This window comes from Vanellus vanellus (genome assembly GCF_965231255.1).
Source record: "Vanellus vanellus genome assembly, chromosome: 19".
Taxonomy (NCBI): Eukaryota; Metazoa; Chordata; class Aves; order Charadriiformes; family Charadriidae; genus Vanellus; species Vanellus vanellus.
Window position 1 is genome coordinate 10,437,302 of NC_138924.1, and position 7,122 is coordinate 10,444,423.

The following is a 7,122-nucleotide window of genomic DNA, read 5'->3' on the forward strand; positions in this document are numbered from 1 at the left end:
TTTGGATTTAAAGTCGAGTTTCTTTATAGCGATTTTTTTTGTTTATGACTGCTTTAGGTACTACAAACAAATTCAGCTATCTGTGAGGCAAACGTTTTTATCCCTGAGTGCCCGTACAACAGGGCAGTGATGAATTATGAAGTTCTTAGGAATTCTTTTCTTAAGCCCGATTAAAACTATTTAAAAGTAAATGAAGTGTGTAATACTTGTATCAGAACGTGGGCAGGGAAGGTGTGCTTAAAATTTTCCTAAAGAAGCTCTGTAACTTCTGTACTGCAGAAGTGTTGAAAAGCTTCAGACTGGGTACATGGATTTACACTTAATATTACCTGGAGACCACTGATTAGCTCAGGGTTTCTGGTCTTGGGTCTCCGTTTCCAGCTCGGGACTGAGGAATCTTGGAGATCTCAAGGCTTTGTGGTGGGGATGAGGAGCATTTTTGGACCGATAGGAGTGAAAGTGGTCTACACGAACCACTGCTGTTAGTTCAGCTCTGATTTGTATATGTGTTTCATGGTTTGCCTTCAAGTTAGGGCAACCAGGAGAGCTTCCAGTGCAGGGTGGGTATGGAGGTGTTACACTTCTATCTGATAACCAAATACTTTGGTTCCGTTTGTTTAATCGGTAGCTTTATTCTCAGATCTTGCTGGGTGGATGTACTTTCCTTTCTTTCCTAAAACTACTTCACCAGCATGTTGTGTACTTTGGTGCATTGGCATGTCTGGAAGGAATTAAGGTCCTAGAAGTCACCCAGAATTCTCTTTGGTAATGGACTTTGGCCAAGAAACGTGCCTTGGCCAAGAGTAGTTGCAGTGATCCTTGTAGGACTACCAGCATGCTTCTCACGTCACTGAACAAAATCCTCACTTGACTCTTGGGTTGAACTTCTCACTGTAGCATCTCTGCAGCTCCAGTCGTGCTGAGGCATGCAAATTCTGGAGAAAGGGAGCTGGTGGCTGAAGTTGTTAAAGCATGGGACGTTTGCAGAGCAGCCTGCTCTGCTGTAGCTTGGAACCTTTGCTCAGTGCTGTCCTTGCTGCAAATGTAATACTTATTCTCCACATAATACTGTAAAACTGACCTTTCTAGTTTTTGGTTCTGTATCTCCTAAATAGAGTTCTCAGCAGATGTCTGTATTGGCATCTGGAGACTGAGGTGGCGTGGTGTTCGTCATTAATTACTGTTGCTGTCTTTGCTGTTACAGTTTGTTGTTTGATACTTTTGAGAAAGTAGAGGAGTCCAATCGGATGACTTCAGAGGAAGGTAAATGACCTGTCCCTCCGTGCCAATGCGGCTGGAGTAGATCCGGCAGTATCACTTCAGTGTCTCATGGCTTCTGCGCCAGGCAGAGCTAGAGGAGCTGTGGGTGTAATGCCCCACGCTCTCCGTACTGTGCAGTTTTCCAGTGCAGAATTTGCCAACAGGAGCCCCACACCTACCTCCCCCTGGAAGCAGAACCGGGGGATTCCCCCATCCTGCCCCGAGCAGGTTTCCCCTATATGTCTGAACGGGGGTGCTGGGGACAGGGATGGGGCTGTACGGCTGGGAGCGCTTGTGCCCCTGTGACTCAAGTAGCCGACTACGAGACAGAAGATAATGACTGTCATTTTGTAGACGCACAGTGCGCTGAGCAGGCGCTGTTTGGTGCTGACATTAAAGGGGGAGACCTGTGAGTGGGAATCCAGTGAAATGCATCTTCCCTTTTTTTTTTTTTTTTTTTTTTTATTGAAGGTAAGTAATTTAATCCCACCAGATAAATTGGGTGCAAGTGTTGAGGACAGGTGTGACCTTTAAAGAAATTTATTTTAACTGTTGCTTAAATTAAATCCTTAATATTTTATTTGCAGCCTAAAGTTGTTTGAATGAGTGATTTGTGTGTCCTGTTGTATTGGAACACTGCAGTTGATGAAGGTGGTGTCTGGATCCCTCCGCTGCTGTGGGTGGCTGCAGTGGCTGGGGAAAAGGCCACAAAGGTTTTCAGAGCTGACAAAAGGGGAAGGGAAAGCTGCAGAGAGATAATTGGAAAATAAATATATCCCTCAGCTACTTGAAGTAAAACATCTAGTGACTATTTGGCCGCCAAAATAGTTTGCTCACGTTAATAGCGTGATATTAATTACAACCAGTCGGTGTCTGCCTTGGTATCCCCGTCTTCGAGGGCACTCTTTACTCTGTGTCGATACCTATTGGTTAAGACTTTTTTTTTTTTTTGCACATAGTTTTTGTTAAATAATTTTTGAAGGGTTTTTGTTGTTGAATTCTAACTTATTAGGACAACGATGTTCTTTTTGTAACTTTTAAAAATGAAGTTTTTCTTTAAATTTGCTGCGGTCTGGATATTGCTAAAGGTGCCATTGCGCTGCTTCTCGAGGTACCAGAAATGCACATTTAACTTGATTTCCTTTTTCTAGTCCTGCCCGTTGGTAGAGTACAAAAAGGAAAACGTATCGTGCCTAAGACATGATTGAAGCTATTGACAAAAACTTTACGTGATTTACAGGGATGGGGCTTGACTTCGCGGGCTCGCAGCGAGTGGGGAGGGGGAGTTGCTGATACTGGTCTTTAACTGGAGCTCCTGCCCTCTGCTGCCTGCGCAGAAACCTGCTTTTATCTAAAGGTCCCTGTTTCCCCTTTTGTCCTTGTGTTTTACAATAAGAAAATTACTGGCCAAATGTTAGTTGCAAATCTGACTCTTCGTTGTGGGTGTTTCGGTGTTCGCCAGGACCGGGCTGTTGCACGGGGTGTTTCTTGGCCTTGCGAGGATTTCTGGGAGAAGCGGGGAAGGAGTTTCCTTTACCTAGAAATAAACAAAACTACGTATGTAAAATTGGCGGCGCTGGTAATGCTTTTGTCCCTAAATCTCAGGAACGTTTTAGGCAGTGAAACAGGTTTCCCTTCGGTGATATCAAGGTGCGTGCTCTAGGGTCTCGTTAACACTATTTCCTTGCAATCCTGGGTATCTATAGCATGAGTGGCCTTAGTGAGTTTGTTGAAGTGCACATTTTTTTTTTTTTTTTCAAAAGTAAATTTTAAGATGAAAAAGATATATACTATATAAATATATAGAGATATTTAGAAACTTGGTTTGTGGTGCACAAGTTCAGTGTTGGATCGCTAAATAATTGTCGCAGGTACCATATGTGTAACTTTTTTCTTTTATGTATATTCCTTTATGGGAAGCGATGTTGCCATGGTAACTACAACTTCACAATTTCTTTACTACTTAATGATGTGAATGAACTCTACATTTTATTGAATATTACTAGGTTCAGTACTATTTTTATACTTTATTGAACTACAGGGGATTTTAATTTAATAGCATTTTAAAAAAGATGTTGCTTGAACTGTATAACTGTATAAATCGAACTACTTACACGAACCCCACCTCTAAACCAGAATCTCTGCCTGTAGTGCCACGTTCATTTCTATGAGAGTATCGTGACCATCGCTAGACTTTGAAGACCACCCTACTTGTCGTGTCAGGACTAACGTTTCGTATCCTACTTCTCACAGACTGCAGTGCCCGACATTATTTGTAACCATCAAACCATACTATGTTTGTAACCAGCATTGTGATATTCTGTAATTGTATTGCTAAAATGAAATATTGACCTAATAAATATAGTGTTCCCGCATTTTGAAGTATCTGCGTTGAATTTGGTTAGAACTTCGCTTTCAACAAATACCCGCCCTCTTGCTCCCCCCGACCCCCACCTTATTGTACCACGTATAAAAGCGGGTATTTGGCCACATCTAGCCTTGCCCTAACTTACAGTTAAAAAGCAGGAGTTGAGTTGATCTGAACACGGCTTGTGGGGCGCTGGAGCCGCCTTGCAGCAGGTTCGGCGCTTCCTCTGGGCTGTTTTGCCAACGTTACCTTTACTCTGGGCTGCGCCCAGGCTGGCTCCTTGCAGACGGCAGAGAATCAATCACACTCCTCCTCGGAGTGAGCTGCTCCCCTTGCTGGCAGCTTCCGCCTCTTCACCGCTGGCTGCAGCAGGGCCCCCCGGGAGGTGAGGACAGTCTGTACTGCTGGGGGGTTAAGTAATTAACCGTAGGGAGAGCATGTCACGCACTCAATCTGCGAGTGTGTCCGACTCAGGCAGTTAACTTCAAAACCAGAACAAGTATTGGTTGGATAACTCCTGATACCGTTACTGCCATCGTTACTGGAAGAAGCTGTACAAGGCTGGCTAATTTTCCTTGAGAAAGATTATTTGGTTTCCATAAATCTCTGATCGTACAGCTTTGGGGGTGCTTTCACTGTAGCTGCCCCTTCGTTTTGTGTTGTAAGTGTAGTTGCCTTTTCGCCGTGGATCTTTGATACTCCAGCAGCTGAATTAAAAAGCAGAAGCGCTTAATGAAACTGGGCTGTAGGTTTTGATGGCTTTAGCTTTTTCTATTCTATTTGTTTAAACGAGAGTCTTCAGACAATGCACTCCCAAAATAGATGAAGTGGAATTTATAGTTCGGTAATTCAGACGACACTATGTCAGTGTGGTAATGTCTGTGTGCGAGAACACTTTTAGCCGTTGGTAGTTGACTGTAGTGAGATTTTTAAAACAAAAACCAAACCAGCTCCACAGGAGGAAGGATGTCCTACCTTTTCCGAGGGAGGAGGTCGCACTCAGCAGTATTGTGAACCCACCAGTTTTAAGCTGGAATTTCTTGCCTTGAAAAAAGGAGGATAATTCTGGCTATTTCCATGGACCAGACCCAATTTCCAGGCAGGTACTCTCTAATGAGAGCACTTGCATGGGGAATGGTGCCATCATTCATTTTGGTTCTGTTTTTTCTCCTTCTCAACTTGTCATGTTAATAATTCGATTGACCATTTATGCAGATTCATCTGCAAACCTCTTTAACAGCACAATGGTGATGAAGAGCTGTGTGGCTCCCTCCAACCTCCAGCTCCATCAAGGCCCCTGGAAGGGGGCTGCATCCCAGTGGCCCAGCGAGGCCTCGGGAGGAGGAGCAGGCAGGTTTGTTCCCTGTGTTCAGGGGTGGATGGGAGCGGTCTAGCTGCTTCTGGTCTATGGAGCAGGTCTGCAGTGAGACATTGGGTGGGGTGGTGGTTCTTGTGTCTTGTAGTGGTGTTCACATCCAAGGAAACCTTTTTTTTTCTCCCAAGCCTCCACATTTCACTGGGACAAGGCAGTCTGAGAGTGTGCCCAGGAGAAAGCAAACAGTGGGATGAAGTTGTTTCTGGTTCTTAAAGGCACTTCTGAAGATTTTTACTGTTGATCCACTCTACGTGCCACATTCATCTGGGCACTTGCTGTAATCCTTTATGCTGGGGTGCTCTTGTGGGTACAAAGTGAAGATGTTCATACTGGCCTTTATGGGCAAATCACTACAGACGGTGTTTGTGAGCTGCAGCGGTGATTGACTGAGCCTGTCGGGTGCCTGGGAGGTGTGAACCACGGGAGGGAGGGAGCCCTCCACCGCTGTCAGACGGAGACCCTTCCCTGCTTGTTGGTCTCTTTTCCCTTAAAGGAGCCAGGGGACACAAAGTCTCTTGTGCAAGTAAGCAGTCACAGCACAAAGGCATCTTCTATGGCTGCCTGCATGCAGGAGGGGATGGAAATCAGCATTTCTAGGAGCTTTTATTTTTAAACCATCGGGTTTGAGTTATTTGAGTTTGTCTTCAATCTGCCTATAAATGACCTATACCCCTCCGTTTGTGCGCTGGGCTCAGGCAGAGGTCTCTCCTCATTTCACAGGTCTGCAATTTCAGTTTTCAAAGGCAAGATGCCTTCAAACACTGGTCCAGCTGTTAGGAGGCTGAGTGCAACTGGGAGGTGCCCGGGTGCCCTTGAGGAGCCCAGATAAGGTCTCTGTGCCATGTTCACCTTTTACAAAACAAGGATGACTCCAGAGATGGTGAGGCTGAAGCCCTCAGGGACGCGGCAGTGCCCTTTGCAGTTGTGCAGCCCGATACGTCGCATCCATGCAAATTTAAATGGGTCAAAGACGCAAATTAAATGGGTGAAAGATGCAAGTCCTGGGGCGTCTGCGTGTGTTCCTGTAACTTTCTCAATTCTTTCCCTTTTCCCCAGGGAAACACTGATGTTTTGGGAGTGCTGAAGCCAAACTACCAAGCACAAACCAACAACAGGGGACTCAGTAAAAAGTCTATTTGCTTCAGCTAGTACGAAGGAAGAACTAACAACAGCAAAACCCCAAACAGTTCCTGCCCACGTAAAGGTAACCTGCTGCTGAAAACTAAGGTATGAGGCCATACTGCTGATTTTGGGGGAGTTAACAAATCAAGCTGGGTAAAAGCTGCTTCCCAGGAATGACTTTCTTTCCCTGGTTAGTCTGAGCGAAGTGCAAACCCCTGACATCAGCAAGGACCGTGCTCTCTCTTATGCTGGTGGAATGTGACAATTACCCTAAATCTGGCCTGAGGCGAGCTGCTGGGGGGAGGCTGCTCTGTTTCTGGGTGGTTTGGGTTTTGGGGGGTTTTTAAGCATTAAGAGAAACACTGCCTTGGACTTTCTGGAGCACGGGGAGCTCTTTCTGGCTGGCAGCAAGTCTAGTGCATCTCTGATGGGGATGGCTCCTGTCCTGGAGATGTCCATCCCAGGGTGACCGGCTGCCACGAAGTGTCATGGCTGTGGGCAGTACAAGTTCTGCTTACTGCTGACATCTTTTGTTTCCCACTGAACAAAGTTTCTGCTTCCTCTGGCACAAAACGTGTGCCTCACTGTCCTGAACTTAACTGTCAACTTGCATCTCTTCAGGTTGTGGTTTGGTGGGAGGAAATGGGGTTTTGCGTCTTTTCTTCTTCTTTTTTTTTTTTTTTGCTTTTTCTTTCTTTTGTTCTACATTACACATTGACCCTTTATAAAATGCACGAAAATCTTACTTTCCTTAAGAGCCAAAGCCAAGGTTGTGCAACGCTTCCATGAATTCCCATTTAAATGGAAAAGAGCAAACAGCCCAAGTTAGGAAATGTGCATTGAGTGCCACAAGTCCTGTGGTTGCACAAGTGTGCTGTGGTAGCACCGCTGCCCACCAGCTTCCAGAATCAAACAGCGGGAAAAAGCAATCCCTGTAATATTGCTGGAGTGGCACTGGTGCACCCTGTAGTTTACACCGAAGGTTTTCTCATCATAT